The following is a 20,002-nucleotide window of genomic DNA, read 5'->3' as shown; positions in this document are numbered from 1 at the left end:
CGCGCGGCGACGATTTCATCTCCATTGACGTCATACGGAACCTCACGGCGACGGCTACGGCGACGCCGACGGCAGAAATCTGCTTTGGAGTGTCCATATAATTGCTATCGCAATAAAACGTTGCGAGGCGAGAAGGGGGGTAAGATTTCCCACGCAGCTCGACGAGTGTTCCCTTCTGATCTCGTCGAAAACCTCCGGAGCCACCCCCAGAGGCACCGGCAACAGTCACCAACGCCGCGCGCGTTCGGTTCTGCGCGTTGTTGGTGCTGCTGCATCTCCTGGATGGATGGATGGATGGATGGATGGATGGATGGATGGATGGATGGATGGATGGATGGATGGATGGATGGATGGATGGATGGATGGATGGATGGATGGATGGATGGATGGATGGATGGATGGATGGATGGATGGATGGATGGATGGATGGATGGACGGACGGACGGACGGACGGAAGCCAGGGATCTATGAATGCTATCGCATTCTACATTAAAGGCGAAGCTTAAGCGTCCTCCAAATTTTAGTTGATGGGATTGTGAATGTAGAGACGGGTATCATATGATTCAGTATAGATGAGTGTAGCAGTATTTAGTAATTAGTGACTGATTTTCTTTTGGAGATTAGTGACTGGTGATGAATAGCTATTACGGTCTTCTTGTGACTAAATGTGTGTGAATAAATGCGCGTTGCCCCCAACTTGTGCTGTAACTGTAGGGAAACGTTAAAAAATGAACCTCAACCCTCGAGTAGACTGTCATTGTCAGGTAATACTTTTACTTTATTTCGTGGTGTATGATTCACGTGATGTGTTACACACATGCACATGTCGTTTTATGAGAGCGTCAGCACCTTCGGTGGACAGAGCTGATGTGAAGTACAAAGCCGTTGCTAACGCATCAATTCAGTCTGTCTTTCCAGGAAATCAGGATTTTCTTGCCTTCGCTGATGTTTGGCGTTAGCCTCCATAGCACGCTGTTCCGCATCATCACATTTAAGCCGCATTGCCTCCGCTTCTCTTGCCGTAAGTGAAAAATTCCGATCAACGCATATGATGTAAATATCGATGCGATGAGAAGCAAATGGTGGTGAGGATTAAACAATGTCACTGCGGTGACAAGCAAGGGATTGTGTGAAACGAAAAAATTGATGTGCGGCGAGAATCAAGTCATGGTGAGAAAAAAAGAGCATGAGAAGCAGGTCCGGGACCATTTGATGCTATATCGCGCTCTACTCTTAAAGGCGAAGCTTAGGAATCTCCCAAGTCTTTAGGCTCTATCTTTGGAACCTACTTAAAGTAACATAGCGAAATTATGTGTAAAAAAAAAAGAAAAGTCGCCTACATGCTACTCTGCACGGGGGAGAGGATGAGGGAAAGAGTGGGAAAGTGGAAGAAAACAAAAGATGTGAGAAATATGTTGATGGTATTTACGTGTATATATATATTCGCTGTGTTGCATTGCAAAGGAAGGTAGGTGAAAATGAAGTTCGGTCATGTAAATGTGTATATACAGCGTTTTCTTCTCACGTTTCCCAAGCAAGCCAATATCCCCAAGATAAGCAAAAACAAGCTTAATGCTTGACGCTGCTCAGAAGGACGAGGCATATGACTTAAGTAGCTTTTCAGCGTTAGTGGTGTCTGACTAATTTTGTCCATTTCGATTTCATAAAATGTTTTTTTTTTTTCATTTATACAGAGTGTTTCAGTTAACTTGGGCCAAACTTTAAAAATATGTAAATGGCTACGTAGCTAGACATAACCAAGGTAATGTTGTTTGCTGTCGCATGGAGAAACTCAGACTATGTTTTGTATCCCGCCTAATTAGATTATTAGTCCTAATTAATTAATCAACTTCTCACTTATATAATTAGACAAAAAATAGAAATGCGAAAATTGTAGAGCAACATGGGAAACTCTGGATAAAGCTTTCTGTTGCTCCATACGTGCAACATAAAAGTGCTTTTCCGAGCGTGAAAGAAGCCCGCGAATGTACGCAAGATTGCCGCGCGACTAGCCGCTCGAGGCACTTTACGTGTATTCGAGGGCAGCTTTCACGCTCGGAAAAACACTTTATTTTTTTTGCACTTATTGAGAACCAGAAAGTAGCATTTGGAGTTTTTCATATTGCTCTACAATTTTCTCATTGGCACTTTTCATCGATTTAAGATATTAGAGAAAATGATTAAAAATAAGACTAATTATCTAGTTAGGCGGAATGCAAAAAAAATCACATCATCTCACCCTACGGGCAACCATGGTGGGATGCGAAAGCATCACGGGGGGTGCGCATCGAGTTTCCGTTTCGTTTCACTTGGCAACACAACCCAATGAAAGTTAGAGTGAGAGAATGTATTGAGAAGAGAGGAGACGTTTGTACGGGGTCCGACGGCCGCGTTACGCTGACGCTCGTTCTGGACGCTCCCGACCTTGCTCAGGTTGTTGTCGAACCAAAGCCGGTCGCACACGTTGCAGCTGTGCCCGAAGCTCCGATCGAGGAAGTCGCGCTTGAAGCGCGCGTCAGCACCGTCGAAGTCCAGGCGTTGTAATGGCCTCGAACGTGTTGCTCCTCTGGCCGCAGACTCGCGTTGCCTCGTCGCTTCGGGATCGGGAGCTGCCGCTCGACGCTGCCGTTGCGCTTCGACTTTCCGAGCCCGGAGTTCGGGGTCGGCTTGATAACGCTGACGTTCCACTTCGGCGTGCCGAGCCCGTGTTTCTTCCGTAGAAGTTTCCTGCCGACGTTGACGTTTACGTTCGGCTTCCCTGGCCCGAAGTTCGGAGTCCGCTTGCCGACGCTGACGTTTACGTTCGGCTTCCCGAGCCTTCCTCTGCTCCGCGGCGGTGGCGCTGCCGCTTCAACTAGCGCCGACGTTGACGTTGTTCATGGCGTTTCGCACATCGTTGCACAGATAGAGAATGACGGAAGCACAGCGAACGTGCGCTTTATTCTGCGCTGCGACGCTTGCGCCGCTTACCGGCGTACCCTTAGAGAGAGAGTGAGAGAGAGAGTTATATGCAATGATTTGCTGCGCCGCACCTGTGGCGGAGAGGGGAGAGGAGAGCGCACACCTGCGTAGAAGAGGAGAATGAGGGAGAGTTGCGCATGCGCAGTATGGGTGCGGATGCCGCAGAACGGACACTGCCCCGAGCATAAGATGCTCTCGCATCCAAAATAGTCTCAGTATCTCCAAGCGACGCAAACAACATTGCCTTGGTTCTGCCCAGCTACGTAGCATTTGCATATTTTTAAAGTTTGGGCCAAGTTAACTGAAACACTCTGTATATGCTGGGCATTCCAACAGGATGTGAACTATCACCACAGCAATCAAACACCTCAGACACCACAAATCTATCACGTGACATCACGTACAGCATCTCAAACTTCGCGTTCGGCAACGAAGGGCCTCGCACTGGCTCCGCAGCACTTACGCAAGAGCACCACTTGTTTATTTCAGGCAAGAGGCCTGACCAGCGTTCAACCGTGCGTGGTAGCCAGGTAAGCTTTTAATAGATCGTTATCTCCATGACGCATGATGGAGCCCCCAACTTCGTTCCGAATTGTGCAGTTCATTTCGTTAGTTCCCTCAGCTATTATTGAAAAACCATGTTTCATTAGGAGCCTCATTTCTCTTCAATGGCAGTTAGTATTATTCCTAAAAGAAGCCATAAAAGCTCTAAGAATAGTCGTTGTTCAATGAACGCCTTTGTGAAGAAAAAAAAAGTACACATGATAGTCGAGCAGGGTCAACAGGACATTTTGTGCAACCTTTCTGTCTGTTAATTTACCATTTATATTGTACTGAAAGATGACCTCAAACACTCATAAATCTAATCCCAATCCTGAGTGATATTTTTAGTGTCAATCCTGAGGAGCCGCACTTTTTCTCCGAAGCTATTACAGACAGTGCGCAAATGCAAGTGTTAGGACACTGCGCAATGACACATATGTAGATTGTCGGGGCAAATATTATTTTCGGGGTTTCTCGACGCTCTTATTCTACTGACGGTGACGGCGCGTTAAGCAAAACCACTCTGACTGATTTAGAGGAACTCATTAAGCAGGACTGTGCAACCCTGCTGGTGGCATTGATGATGGTAGGTTACGAAACCTTTCAGCTCGGACAAATTCAATTGTAAAAGATCGCAGAAGTAGAGAAAGCAGCTCAGCTAATTTAGCAAAGCGTTTTCAAAAAATATGTACATGTTCATTGTATAAGCAACCACGAAATGTATCGGTATTTGCACTAAGGAGTTGCTGTGTTGTTGTTGATGCAGTGCAGTCAGTATGTGCAAAAACACTAATTAGCTTTTGATGCGAAAGCATCAAATGGCTCATTGAGCGAAAAAGCCGGCGTCTGTAGCACCCAAAGGGCACCTAAATTCTCATTGGCTTAGACACCACGTCACCCTTGCTCTCGCTCCCGGAAGCCTGCGTTATCCCTACGTTCCTTGTCGGCGCAACCTCTCGCCTGCGTTCTAACTGCGCCTGAGCAACGCCAAATCAAAACGCGCCAAGCGTCTCAATGAGCTACTTGCCCGCGAGGAGTTCATAACTCGAAGGACCGCTCAGAGGCGTTCATTTGGACATAAATGCTTTCGCATTCACAACTCATAAGAAGTACTTAGCAGTAGCGTAGCCAGAAATTTTTTTTCGGGGGGGCTCAAGTTGCAACGCGGCCTCCTCCTTATAAAAGTTGTCGAGGCATCAAATACATTAATAATAACTGCATTGCCAGTGCCAATGCCATTGTTTATTAGGTGCTGAAAACGAACTATTTAACGCTACGCACTGTCAAGACAAGCAAATTATCTGTTTGTTTCATAAAAGAATAGCTTCGTATGTCCCAAAAATTGTGGCAGTAATAGCTGATATCAATGCTTCCGCGTTTGTTTGTTTTTTTTTTGTCTATCTAACAAGTAAAGAAAATATCACACGAACTTTAGAACTATATCAGTTCTAAACCAGCAAAGCAGTGCATGCAGCTGGTATGAAAAACGTAAAGGCCATAAGATGAACAAGTTGACAAATATTTTGATGAATCTTTATCATTTAACAACCTTGTTTACATTTTTGTACATATGCAACGGCCAGGAAAAAACCTCAATGACGCTGTCCTTCGTTGCAATGGATTGCGCAGGAGCAGATGTTACCGGTCGTATATTGTAATTGCACCGAAATTATAGTTGCAACAACGAGTACATATAAAAAGCAGAAGTTCCGCAATATATACATTAGAAATGCGAAGATAGAATGGAATATACAAATTCCAAGATAAACGGCAAGAAAGTGTAGCGTGAAACCAAGTTCACTGCTTGTATACACAAAACCTCGCAACAAGATATTTAAATATACGTATAAGTCTGCAATAAATCTACGTATCTAAGGAAACGTCACTGTATATAACGCGTCAAACAAGACAAATAAACATGTTGCGCAGTCACAGGTAGTAAACTTCATGCATACGAGTATAAAGACAGACGATCCAGGCAAGAACAAAACTATGATCTCAAAAATCGTGATATGCATTTGGACCATGCTGCGATCGCGACAGCACCATGTGGCTAGAGTAATACAAAAATAATGCAGAAATCAATACGAAAATGCGTATTTTAACTGCCTGCACAGCGGCAACAATTATTCTGCACCCAAAATCAAAGAAGGCTATTGCTTCGTTTCAAAAAAAGAAGTAAAAACATGTAGCTGAGAAGGAAAGAAAAGGACAAACGAAAACCACAAATGATGCGGCAAGTTGATTTACCTAACATCCGAGTGCGTTTTTGGGAAACGCCACGTGTGCCGGGCTTTAAATGAGCAAGGTTTGTCAAAATTGGTTATTGATGTCCCCGTAATTTTTGTATTCCAAGATTTTGATCATCATGCTAACTGTTACAATAAACGGTGAAAACTTCTGTGGTTTTAAAAGCTAATGAACAGTCATATGTTTTCATAATTACGAGCTTATATAGGAACGTGAAGGAACAAATATTTTTACAGGCATTGATTTTTGCTGCTTCGCTATTAAACGATAAACTTCACTCGGCGGCGAGGTTTAGCGAAGCGTTCAATAACTTCGGACACGTTGATGGCGACGTCTCTGTAGGCGTATAGAAATGCCAGCATAACCATGCGTTCCTCAGACATTGTAAAGCGCAAGTGTTTTTTTTTTTTTAGTAATCTCATGTTTGAAAATCTCTCTGCGCTGGCAGTGGCACTGGAAGGGTGACTAGAATCTGCAGCAGTTTGTACACATGTACATATAACCTGCAGTCTCCATGAGAGAGGGCATCTATTCTTGTGCTAAAACCTAAAAACACTTCGATTTCGTTTCCTCAGCACCACGCTCAACAAGGTAGACAGCCGTCCTCTTACGGAAGCCACAATTCTTGGTCCCTGGTCCCAGCCGACGTTGGAACGAACTGCTTTAAAAGCGCTAGTACGCTTTTTAAAAGAAACAGGACTTAATGAAAAACTATAGAATGTGCGGACTGATACGTTTCTTTTTCTTTTCTTTTTAATCTTTTGTTTTCTAATCTTTTCTGCCCTTACCCCATCCCCATGTGCAGAGTAGCCAACCGGACACTTAACCTGGTAAACCTCTCTGCCTTTCACCTCTTATTTTCTTTCCTTCCTTCATTTATTCATTCGATATCGTTGACATCTTTGTTTAGGTACCTTGCACAAACAGTAAGCTGTTCGAATGCAGCAATATCCGTCGTTTCGTCAGCAAGTACGGAGAAGCAGCCTGCAGTGTTCACTTTTGCATCTAGACTTTCTTTGATAGTTTCACCGCAAATTCCTATAATTTCGTTTTGTACATCTGGTTTAAATACGAGGCATTACTGGGGCAACTTTCCAAATGGTTCTTCAGATATGTATCTCCACAATCAGCTCGCATGCGAAGAAGCGCTCTGGAAATGCAGTATTTTCAGCGGGGCCTTTGCTTAAATCCATAGAACCAGTGTCCCTATCGCCACGGAGAGCCAGACCTTGCCGCCCGCAAAAAAGAACTGTCTCAAATTAAATAGGCCGTTGGCTTTCTTCTGTTTTCTCTTATTTTACTTTGCCTGCCCTGGTCCAGCTTATCGATCACATTGGGCGCGCTTCCTGAAAATGTTTGGAGAAAATTATCAGATGCCAGCTGACAGTCACGGTGATATTTAATATTTTCGTGTGTGTGGAAGATTGCGAGCGCGTGCTTCCATTTCTAGAACGGCTTGGACACGCGCGTGCGTGCATGTTGGCCCAAGTTTATAAAACCATTAAACCCAGAAAGTTCCAGAATTAAAAATCAGAAGCACGCCTTTGGAAATGTCAGTGCACTTTTCGCGTCAAAAGTGTATGAGAACTTTATACCCACCAAGTTTTGGAATTGAAATCCATGCGCTCCGTAGATTCCGATGCCGCTGCGAGATGCCGCGACGCACCCGCTCGCTATCGAAAAACCCTTGAAACTTTGTGCTCGGCTGGGGCTCCTTACGTTATGTGACTCCAGGTGCATGGGCGTTTCCACGAAATCCAGCCCGAGTTCGCAAATTTCGCACCGAAATGTCTTTTCTAGTGTGAAAAAAAACATTGTAGACAAAATCCAGAATGATTCCCGGTGCCGGTGGTTGTTTTGGTCGGCGGTGCATGACAGCACGACAGCACGGTGCATGACAGCACGAAATGACAGCACAAGGGGGGGGGGGGGGGGGGGGGGGGGCTGAACCCCCCCCCCCCCTGGCTACGCGCCTGGTACTTAGGTGTGCTCTGGTATTTAATAATTACGTTAAAGCACGTATTTCAATACACCAATTATAGGTAGCCAATTGGCGAGGCATACTGGCTTTTGGGGATGGCACCGGTTCCCAGATATGCGCCATCAAACTTGCGGAAAAAAATGTGCTGTTCTTCAAGTTACTTTTTTAAAGAAAACGCTGATTCACGCATCGAAGCACGATAGCAACTGAACCGCCAATGCATTTACTGGGACACTTTTAAAATGATCTCCGAACTGATGCCGTCCTCAGAATTAGTTTGAAATGAATACACCTTGCGTACTCAGCACCTACAATTCGTAAATTCATATATGTACCGTGACGTCATCATTGAAAAAGTGAATTAGTGTAATCATGGAAATTATTCAGTTAAGCATTTTGATTCTGGTACAAATTAATGGCCGACTCATCGAGTAATAAAGCTCAAGGGTACAAATATGGTATCTCCTACAGACAATTATTGTTAAATTTTGTTTAGCTAAAAGAAAACACCCGGTATTTTGAACTCGCCGGTGAATAACAAAAAATATTTCGAATATAGGTAGACCCACATTTATTTTAAAGTGGGAACTTTAAACCTGACACACCTTTATTTATCGTAAGCTCAGCATCTAGACCTTTCTAGTCGAAGCCAGAAGCTCCATCCTCGTCTGAACTACCAAAAAGTCGTCCTTAACGGATGTTTCACTGTTGACATCGGCAGCATAAACGATGTCGTCCTCAGTGCCGTCGAGTACGTTGGATATGCAGCTTTCCCTAAAAGCCAGTCTGAATAATCTCTGGACGCGCGTTACAGCGGGCGTGAAGGAGGAGGTCCGTTAACTCTGTACTTTTGCTAGCTTTGTTCACGAGTTATAGTTCGAGATTCTTTGGGCACGACTACAGGTCCATTTCTCAACTTCGGGTAACGTTTTTTGTTGTTGTTTTTACATCGAAGCTGTCTATGGCTATGATCTGGGGGGGAAAATGAGTCGGAGATGTTGGCAAAAAACAAGTGGACCGATCCTGGTACCCCCTTGTCACACGTGGGATCCAAAGGGACAAAAACAATGCGCCCGAGCGATGAAAGAGTCTATGATCATGCGTGTCGAATCGTCAGTGATAAAACGTAATAGTCAACAAACCAATACATGTGTCTCATTCTCTCTTGACATAGCCATTTCCCTAGTGACGTCATCAGTCGCCCCTTGGACTCGGTATGAGTAGGACCCGTGTCGCTCGCTCCAAATAGGAAGAACGCGCCTTCAAGGAGCGCCGGCGCGCTCAACAGCACGAATATCCGGATGCGAAAGCGACGAGAAACCTAACGCGCAGTGGCCCAACCTGCTGCGGCCGATGGTGCAAGGCGGTGTGAATCTGGGCGCCTAAACGCCTTTTCACTCGCACATACGGCATACGGCGTGCGGCGATGCAACGAATTTATGTGTTGTGTCTTTTCAACTATTGAACATAACCACCAAATGTGTATATATATATATGTATATATATATATATATATATATATATATATATATATATATATAATTAAACAACAGCTTCACTGGTCTTCCATCTTCACATAGTGGAAGGGCTCTGGATTTTTTTTAAGATTGCCCTATTCAAACAAAGCCGGTAGTATGAACAGTTTCTATTAAACGCATACTCATTAAAGCATTAAGCTACGATAAATAGAACGTTTGAAAAATTTTTGCGTGAGCATCGCCATTTCATATTCCCTGATCTGTATTGCAATCCTGGTGAAATTTGCATAGATGCAAATCTTTCTTTTCCCACTATACAAAGTGCAACGCACACGTAATGCGGAGGATGTGGGTTCGACTCGCATCGGCGACAGAGTGAGAGATAAGAAACCTTTACTTAGATGAATAGTTGTGTAAGGCCGGCTTACATTTCCCTGTAGATATCCAGCAGGTCAAGCCTATACTGGCGACCTCATAGGCGCGCTTCAAGATTCGGTCTTTGGTGCCCTGGTCTGAATTGCGCAGCAGGTTCTCCCAGTCGTCTGGAAGCAGGATTTCCCCTAATTCTGGAGGTGGACGGCCTTCCTTGCATCCCGAGCGTGTGTGGTTGAGGGTAGCTCTCTGATCGCACATTATCCAATCGGGAGAAAATTGTAACGGAAATATATGTGAAAGAACTACCGGTTAGGGAAGGGATTTGTTTGTAGTCTCCTTCAGGTTATTTCCGGCTTTTTATTGAGCTTCTTATGTGGGGGTGGAAACCTCCTTCGTCCAAGGCGGAAGTGATGGGTCAGATCGTGAAATGAAATTAGGCTATCCTTGGCTGTCTCCAGAGCGGAGGTGCTCACCGCCCGGCCGACTAAACCTCGGGCTGTCTGATGAGCCGCCTCGTTTCCAGGGTGGCCACCATGTACCGGTACCCAAACCAATTCAATGTCCCTTTCTGGGGAGGATACCTTACTAGGAATATTAAGAGTGGATTGAGCAATTCTGCCCCGGGAAAAACTTTGTATGGCAGTCTCAGACTCGCTGAAGATAGTACCTGCCTGTGAACGTGTAATGGCGAAAGCGATGGCCGCCTCCTCAGCCATTGCGGATGTGCGTACACGGATGGAGGCGGGAAGGCCTGGGGCATGTGTACCCGTAATCCCTGCCACTGCGAATGCTCTATTCGGAGCTGGATATTCAGTCGCATCGACGTAGAACACCCGATTGCTGTTTATATGCCTTATGGATTAACAGAGCCCTGGCACTCCTGCTACCCTCGTGGTGCATGAGATGCATATTGTCACAGTATGTAATGTGGAAAGAAGAGGACATGGTTCGTGGCCTGGGAGACGACGAAGAAGATTTTGGTTTTTCGCTTCTCCACGCAGTCATTAGAACCCATCTATCTGCAAATATTAGTACGTTTCTTCCTTCCCGTAGCATTATTGGTGGAGGAGCGGGGTAGTCACTTGCGCAAGACGGTGCTCCGCAGCGGGCGTAACCTGGCCGCCAAGTCATCCGAAGGGGAGTGTTCAACAGCGGCCCCGTCGACGCCACCGACGGTCATCCTATCCCAGCCCCGCGACCCTGGCATGTTTTCTGGGACTTACAGCGTTGACTTCGATTACTGGTTGGTAAATTACGAACGGGTCTGCGCCCACAACAGGTGGGATAACACGCTTATGCTGGCCAACGTAATGTACTACCTCAAAAAAAAACTGCACGGGTCTGGTTCGAGACACATGAAGAGATCACATGTTTGAAGCAGTGCAAACAGAAGCTTCGTGATTTGTTCGGCAAGCCCATCGTGTGCCAACTTGCTGCTCAGAAGGACCTTGGGACCCGTGCACAGACGTCCACGGAATCTTACGTGGCGTACATCCAGGACGTCTTGGCTCTTTGTCGCAAGGTGGATAAAAACATGACAGAGGCAGACAAGGTCAGTCACGTTTTAAAAGGCATAGCGGACGACGCATTGAACCTTTTCGCATATAAGAACATCACAACAGTCGATGAGATCATTAACGAATGTCGCCGCTTTGAAGAAGCGAAAACCCATCGCATAGTTCAGCAGTTCATGCGTCTATATACCCAACACCGCTGCTTCATCGACGTGTGAACACCTTTGTCTTCCGCGTGAGCCCACCCCCTCCGAGAACGTCATACGTATAGTCCGGTAAGAAATTGAAGCAACGTCTCCTGCTACACAAGTGACGCAGTGCTTTGACCATTCCCGGCCACTCGTGTCCCTCATTCAATCGGTCATTCGCCAAGAACTTTCCAATGTGGGTCTGCAATCCATCTGCTCCGCCAACCATCTTGACATCGCTTCGTCTGCTGCGTCTGCCCCTATTCACCGGAACCAGTGCGGTCCTTACCCGAGCTATCGCAACCCGGTCGAATGGCGCCCACGTGACGATCGCCCCATCTGCTTCTATTGTGGACGTGTGGGCCACATCTCTCGCCACTGCCGAAGTTCCTGGCCGGCCCTCTCTCGACCAAGCTTTCCCGCCTACCGCCGCTCACCGCTGAATCCTCGCCCGCCTACGCTCTCCACCGAGTTCTAAGATGCACCTGACAACGCTCCAGTCACTGCGACTAACCGCTCACCATCACCGCACAATAGCCGCTCCCGTTCACCCCAGCTGCGTCGTTCCCCGTCCCCTACTTACCGTCGCCGCTCTCCGACGGGAAACTGACTGGGGCAGCTCCGGGAAGTGACGCTGCCCTAGCACCCCGACCTGAAATTTCTCTGTTGACCCTGCCTACTGATCGGAACCTTCTGGACGTGGATGTGGATGGTTTGCCTGTTACAGTACTCATCGACACTGGAGCGCAAGTTTCTATCATGAGTGCTGACCTTCGAACGCACCTGAATAAAGTCCTTACTCCTCCTCCGACTCGACTGCTACAGGTCGCCGACGGTGGAACTCCGGCTGTGCTCGGAATGTGCGCTGCACGTGTCAGTGTCGCCGGCCGCCACACGTCCGTTTTGTTTAGTGTGCTCGAACGCTGCGCCCACGATGTGATCCTCGGCCTCGACTTTTTGACCGCCCATTCTGCTCTGATTGACTGTTCAGCCGGTGTTGTCCAACTTGACCTACCCCTTTCCATTGACCTTCCTGCTCAAGCCCCAACTCAGGTTTGTTCTGCGGATTTTATTCGTCTTCTTCCCCAAGCAGCAACCTGCATCACCGTTTTCGCCTGTCCACCTGTTCCTGACGGAGACTATGCCCTCACTCCCGCGACTTCAGTCCTGCTTTCCCACAATGTCTCCTTCCCTCACACCGTCATTTCTGTAGCGGCCAATCAGACCTGTCTTCCCATCCTAAATTTCGGCCACTGCCCTCGAGGGATGTCGCTTGCCACGTTGTCACCGTCCCGCGAGTGCCATATTTCAGCTCTATCTGTTGCGACATCTTCGACCAGTGCTCATTCTGCGTCTTCTGCATCTGCCCCGGCCGACGACATTGCAAAGATGATTGCGCCGGACCTCGACCCCCAATCCGCCGCAGAGCTCCGTGAACTCCTCGAGTCCTACGCCGACATTTTCGACCTGAACGATCTCTCTTTGGGTCAAACTACGGTTGTGAAGCATCGTATAAATACCGGCGATGCGGCACCTGTTCGCCGACGCCCATACCGGGTACCCTCTGAGCGACAATTTATCCAGAGCGAAGTTGACAAAATGCTTGCCAAAGGGATTATTGAACACTCTTCCAGCCCGTGGGCTTCCCCTGTTGTTCTCGTCAAAAAGGACAAAGCTGGCGATTATGCGTGGATTATCGTCATCTAAACCAGATCACCAAGAAAGATGTCTACCCGCTTCCACGGATCGACGATGCTCTGGATTGTCCTCACGGTGCCACTTATTTTTCATCAATAGACCTTCGCTCCGGATATTGGCAAATTACCGTGGATGAAATGGACCGTGAGAAAACCGCATTCGTTACACCTGACGATCTCTATCAGTTTAGGCTAATGCCTTTCGGCTTGTGCAATGCCCCGGCGACCTTTGAACGTATAATGGACATGCTCTTGCGTGGATTGAAATGGTTCATCTGCTTGTGTTACTTGGGTGACGTCATCATATTGTCTCCCACTCTTGCGGCCCATCTTGAACGACGTTCATCTGTGCTTTCTGTCTTTCGCGTCGCTGGCCTGCAGCTCAACTCGTCCAAGTACAACTTCGGTCACCGCCAAATAACCATGCTCGGACATCTCGTCGATTCGTCAGGCATTCGCCCCAACCCCACTAAAGTTCGTACAGTGCATAATTTCCTTATACCAACCTCTGCCAACGATGCTCGCAGCTTTATCGGTTTTTGATCTTCCGCCGGTTTGTGGAAAATTTCGCGCATGTTGCTCGTCCCCTGATTGACCTCCTTAAGAAAGACGTTCCTTTCTGCTGGGGCTCTGAACAAGCGACTTCTTTCTCGCGCCTCATCAAGCTACTCACCACACCTCCTGTTCTCGCCTATTTTGACGCCTCCGCTCCAACAGAAATTCGCACTGATGCCAGTGCATACGGCATCAGCGCAATCTTAGCCCAATGCCAACGTGGGCACAACCGCTTTATCGCCTACGCCAGCCGCCTCCTGTCCCCATCCGAGCGCAATTATTCGATTACTGAGCGGGAATGTCTCGCTCTCATTTGGGCTGTGGGCAAGTTCCGACCTTACATATATGGTCGACCATTTACGGTTACAACCGATCACCACGCCCTTTATTGGCTTTCTTCCCTCAAGGATCCCACCGGACGCCTCGGTCGCGGGGCCTGCGCCTTCAGGAATACACATACACTGTGGTCTACAAGTCGGGTTCTTTACATCAGGACGCCGACTGCCTGTCTCGTCACCCCGTCGATGCACCGAACGATTCAGCGGATACCGCACCGATCTGCGTTCTCTCACTTTCCGCCTTCAAAGAGATTGGGACTGAACAGCGACGCGATGAATCGTTACGGTAGCTTATCGAACGCCTGCTCTCTGACCCGTCTGACCTATCCCTCCACATGTTCGTACTACAAAATGACACCCTGTATCGCCGTAACATGCACCCAGACGGGCCTGAGCTGCTAATCGTCATTCCGTCTCATCTTCAGCAGACTGTACTCCAGCAACTGCCCGACGTTCCCACTTCTGGATACCTTGGCGTCTCTTGGACCTATGACCGAATTCGGCGACGATTTTTCTGGCCCCGTCTCAACCACTCCGTCCGTTGCTATGTCGTCGCGTGCGAGTTGTTTCAACGCCGAAAACGACCTGCTGTACATCCTGCTGGTCTGCTGCAGCCTCTGGATATACCGACCCTTTTTTTTTTCGCGTTGGCGTTGACCTTCTCGGACCATTCCCTATATCAAACGACGGAAATAAGTATATTGCCGTCGCTACGGACTATACCACCCGCTATGCCATTACAAGAGCCCTTCCCACCAGTTGCGCTACAGACGTCGCTGACTTCTTGCTTCACGACGTTATCTTACACCACGGCGCACCTCGTCAACTTCTTACCGATCACGGATGATACTTTCCTGACAAAGTCATCGACGACTTACTTCGATCCTGTGCTACTAAACACAAGCTTACTACAGCCTACCATCGTCAAACTAACGGTCTTACTGAACGCCTGAACCGGACAATAACTGACATGCTCGCGATGTATGTTTCCTCCGATCATCGCGACTGGGACACTGCTTTACCATTTGTCACGTTTGCGTACAATTCCTCGCGCCACGACACAGATGGCTATTCGCCCTTCTACCTTCTATATGGCCGTGAACGGCAACCGTGAACCGACCTTGCCGTTCGAGACTCTTCTTTCGACCACACTCGACTCGCCGACAGAGTATTCTCGTGATGTCATAACCACAGCGACCCAGGCACGCCAGATTGCCCGTCTTCGTCTCTGTGCTTCACAGACACGTCAGATCAGCGATCAGAGATCAGAGATTACGATCAGCGCCACCGTGACGTCGAATACGAACCAGGTGCTCTTGTGCTAGTTTAGTCTCCATCTCGACGTGTCGGTCTTTCGGAGAAACTCCTTTCGCGATACTACGGCCCTTATCGCATCCTCCGCCAGGTGACGCCTGTCACATATGAATTGTCTCCACTGGATGCTACCGTGCCTTCACCTCTATCTGACATTATCCACGTCAGCCGCCTCAAACCGTTCCTTTCTGGAACCAGTGAGTCGCATCAGTAAGGTGCTTCTTCCGACGGGGGTAATGTCACAGTATGTAATGTGGAAAGAAGAGGACATTGTTGGTGCCCTGGGAGACGATAAATAAGATTCTGGGTTTCGGTTCTCTACGCAGCCATTAAAACCCATCTGTAAATACTAGTACGCTATTTCCTTCCCGTTGCGGGCTTTATTCCACCCTGCCCTGGATCTTCGGAGCGAACGCCACGTTTCTCCCGCCTCCATGGCGGAAGACAGTACGCACTCATCGTACCCCGCACCTCCACCAAAAAGATGTTACGGGGAGTACTTAATTAACAGTAAGCGGCTAGCACTTGTCTAGTCAAGACTGCACAGAGCGCACCGGTTCCAGCAGGTTTCAGTCCGATAGGAGAGCCTCTGACCCAGCCCCAATATAACGTCATTGTCTTTGCCATTGCACGTGACAATATATATATATACAAAAGGCAACCCCTGTAATGTTTCCTGCGAGGTACCCATATTAGGGGATTTCTTTCGCTCCTCAGGTGTACGGCGATGTGTATAATTGTGTTTATTTTCAAACTATCCTTATTGTCATGTAATTTCTATGTTAATGCATTGTATTGTACACAAGCTCTGCCGAAATGTAAACTCCAATTGAGGTAGCTGCGACGGACACTGGCGACGGCGGCGGCGGCGGACAATATCGCCAACCAAGACGGCTGTTGGAATGAGCCCATAACAGCTTACGCTGCATAACAAGGAACGTCAGTGGACCTGAAATTGAACCCTGAGGCACACCTGAAGACGAAATGTATGGTTCAGATAAAGCACTGTCAATATAGCATGTGATTTTTCCTCGATGACAAGTAGTTCGAAAGCCATTTACAAACAATTGGGCAAAACCGCATGAACGCTCAGGATATTCGTCTAACAAACCAGCCCAATAATGTTACTGCCTAAGTGCTGGAACAAATTTGCGATTGCAAGGTTAGGCATTGCGCGTTTTAATTGCGACATGACGCTATTACAGGTGTGTGCTGTCACGTGCGCTGACACCAGCACACAAAGAAATATCTGAAGTAGCTTTCGCGCTAACTTCACTTAGCGTTAAGAGGAATTTCAATGTGGATGTGGTGCACACTTCGAGATAAACTAAATAGAGAGTAAATTCGTATCTAAACAGGCAATATCCTCATGACGTGATGGTCCATGGTTCTCACACGATTCAAAAGCGTAACGCAAAGAGTCTCTAAAGAAGCATCCTGTTTCAGTCAATAGAAATTGAAGGAACTATCACGTCACTTCAGAAGCTAAATTACATATTTTAATAGTACCCTTCTTAATAACATGTACACTAGCCCTCAAATTTCTGTTAAAAGTTCACTCGAAATACAGTCGGCATATTCCGGCTGCATTGAAGTAGGATAACATATCCCGTATCACAAGAAAGTGACCGGCAAGTTTCACGAACATTTCTGTCGTATATTTACACAGTGACCACTTCAAATTTTATTATCAATCTTCTTTTTCCCGCGCATGTATAATCTCGGTACACGGTGTAACATGCGCAATTGACCGCCTATACCCCTAATGACCAGTCCGAAAGCAGGCAGTTTGAGCACCAATCTCTCAATTCTAACTTGCCCTACATAACTTTGCTAATTTCACTAATGTTCAAACAAGCTATTGATTAAGGCAGCCTTCCGACTGATAGGAAATCGGCTCTTTTGTTATTGCAGTATAACAATAGCGGCGAAAATGCCAACCTGACAGTTAAGGACTAACCTCTTGAAATTCGCTGCTATACAGTACTACAGCACATTATAACTACATAATGAGCCCTCTAAACCACCATAACTGACTCATTTAAAGCAAAATTAAGGAAAGATAAGATGTAGAGAACCACAATGAGGGCCTATAACTAGAATTCATAATGCCTGCATGCTTTCTGCTATATTTATTTATTTTTCAAAAGCGTTTGACAGAGTCCTTCCTAGGCGGTTATAACTTATTACTATAAATCATCTGTCTCGAACTTGATTTAGATGGGAGAAGGTGTTTGAACACATTTAAATAAAAAACAATATCAGTGAAACTTAGCAGTTTGATGTGCAGTGGTGTCCAAGTCAGATCACGTGTCGTCCAAAGTGTTATTGTTCGGCACGATTTGATTTTTAAGATGCATAAGTGACGTTATGTCAACACATGTTCCTGAGACAGACATTTGGAGGACGATTGCGTTTTGTATAGTTAAAGGAGCTGGCCATTCTGATGTAAACACGCTACAGTCTTACATTTTCCGCCTCAGTCGTGTACAAAGTGATAGGCCGACATAAACGACCAAAATAAAGAGCATATAAAATTCTGCTGTATTCCCAAAGCTCCCAATATCTACTTAATAATTTCCACCACAAATCTATCGATTCAGTAGCATAAATATTTATGGGTTATTTCGGCTCCAATTTCGCCTGTGCTTGTCCCACCCAAAACACCATTTTTAAGGCTTCAGTAAACCTGGTACTTCGTAAACGTCACCTACTACTTGCTGATAAGGAAAGAATACTCCTGGCGTACAATTTATCAATCCGTTCTTCAATGGAATATACTTCCCATATACTACAAGGCATCCTTGTCACGCACACCTTACAAATTGTCTCGAATCGGTACAGAACAAGGCAGCGGGTTTCATAACGTCCTCGCACTCACAATACGAAAAAAAATATATCTGCGCTGAATAAATCGCGTAATCTTGCAGCACTTGTCATGCCCATAAAGACTGGCGGGCTGCCACTTTTCCATTCACTCTACCACTGTAGTACTTTATTCGCATTTGCGTTCATTCATACAGCGCTTCATACATCATCTCGGTTTGATTGTTCCGAGTTATTCTGATCTTCGCACAGACTATTTTGTATATACGAAGCACACGTGCAGAATTATCGCTTTTTTTTTTAGTTCTCTCAAAAATGAATAGAATTGATTACTCTCAGCTTTCACACGGCAAGACAGCAGAGTTGTTTTGAAGAAGTGCTTACAAGCTTTCTAGAAACTCGCAGGCTTCTGTAATTAGTGGGGTTTCCTTGTTACGTGTTTTTTATATATTTATTTCTTGCTTGTCGCTTTATATGGTGCATTATTTCGTATGTATAATATGCTAGTTCTGCAGGTATTTCTCTTTGTATGGTTCTCCTTATCCTGTGCGAATTCTAATGTTTATGGCCACGTGCTTTTCTCCTATCACTGCGCTCATTTTGTAGTTTTACTTCTGTTGACGTTGTTACGACTGGCCTGTGTAGTGAACAATTTATGCCGCGCCGGCAGAGCCACGGCGAAAGCCCGGACGTTTAAAGTACGCCGTGTCGCCCGCAACAGCTGAAAAACGCCTATATAGGAGGCGGCCACAGCCAAAAGACGTTAGCCTTTGAGCGCGCCTTCTCGCAGCCTTCCCGACGGCTCGCACGACGTCCTGGTGTCTGCGTAGGCTTTCCAGTGTTGTCTCCCTTCATCCTGCGGGACGGTTAAGCTACGTGTATGCATTCCCTCTTCCTTCTCCTCGGCTAGAGAGGTACCGGTGGTGTCAAGGTGCGCGTGTGCTTGCGTCAGTGGTTTTCTCTCTGCTGTGCCGGTGGCGTTTAGAAAAGTCCCTTGAGCTGTCTTCCATTACCGAGCGGCGGCCGCAAGCGTTGAGAGCGGACGCTCTTCTCCTTCTCCTGAGCGAGGTTAACTGGTCTTTCGGTTTCTGAGATAAATAAACTGTGTAAGTGTAAGGAATGTGTCATATGTGGCAATTCGCTCTGAACACGTAAGCGGTAGTTCACTCAACAGCAGAAAGCTACGCATTGATTCTCATGCACCCAAATTGTAGGCGGCTGAAGATTGCGTCGAAGAAGCGCTCCTTCTGGCCAGTGTTGCCAGGTTTGGCTATATATAGCCAAATTGGGCTACGGGAAAATTTTTTTGGCGTCGACTTGGACGAGTTGGCTATGTGGCTATATTTGGGCTACTGAAAATCAGCGACTTGGCTGTGTTTGGGCTATAAGTGGCGCCCTAATCCACGCTCCACAGGTTACTCTCATCGGGTAGAAGCAAATCTCGAAGGCTGTGTTTTAGATGGCTGAGCCGGCCGCGTGGCAGTGCGTGTTTGCGTGGGCGAAATGACACCCCGCCTTTCCTTTCCAGTCTGCGCCGTTGTCTGAGCCGGTGGATTTGAGCTTTGATGCACTTAAACTTACACCCTGCTTGAACGTAAGGCTCCCGATCCCCGGGCATCGGGATGAACCTGGGAGTAGTGGGTTTTTCACAGTACTTTTCACAGTACAGGTATTTCTCTATTTTTGTGCCTTATACGAGGCCCGTAGCTGGTTTACCCTAGCCTCCTCAGTGTATACGCATAATCCAAATTTGGTAAGTTATTTATATTTTCTTGAAATATGGAGCATGCTCAGGGTGATGTACGATGAAACTTTAAACTGTGTGCACTACATATATTTATCGGGAAAAAAATTTCAATCCATTTCCACAGAATTATAGAAGTATTTTATGAACTAGCTACGAATCTTCCCAATATCCTGAAAGAACTCAGCGTGTCATAAAATGAACATTTCGAGGAAATAAATGACATCTTATGGGTAAT

Source organism: Dermacentor silvarum, chromosome 10 (assembly GCF_013339745.2).
Source record: "Dermacentor silvarum isolate Dsil-2018 chromosome 10, BIME_Dsil_1.4, whole genome shotgun sequence".
NCBI lineage: Eukaryota > Metazoa > Arthropoda > Arachnida > Ixodida > Ixodidae > Dermacentor > Dermacentor silvarum.
The sequence above is the reverse complement of the archived record's forward strand: the minus strand, read 5'-3'. Positions refer to the sequence as shown.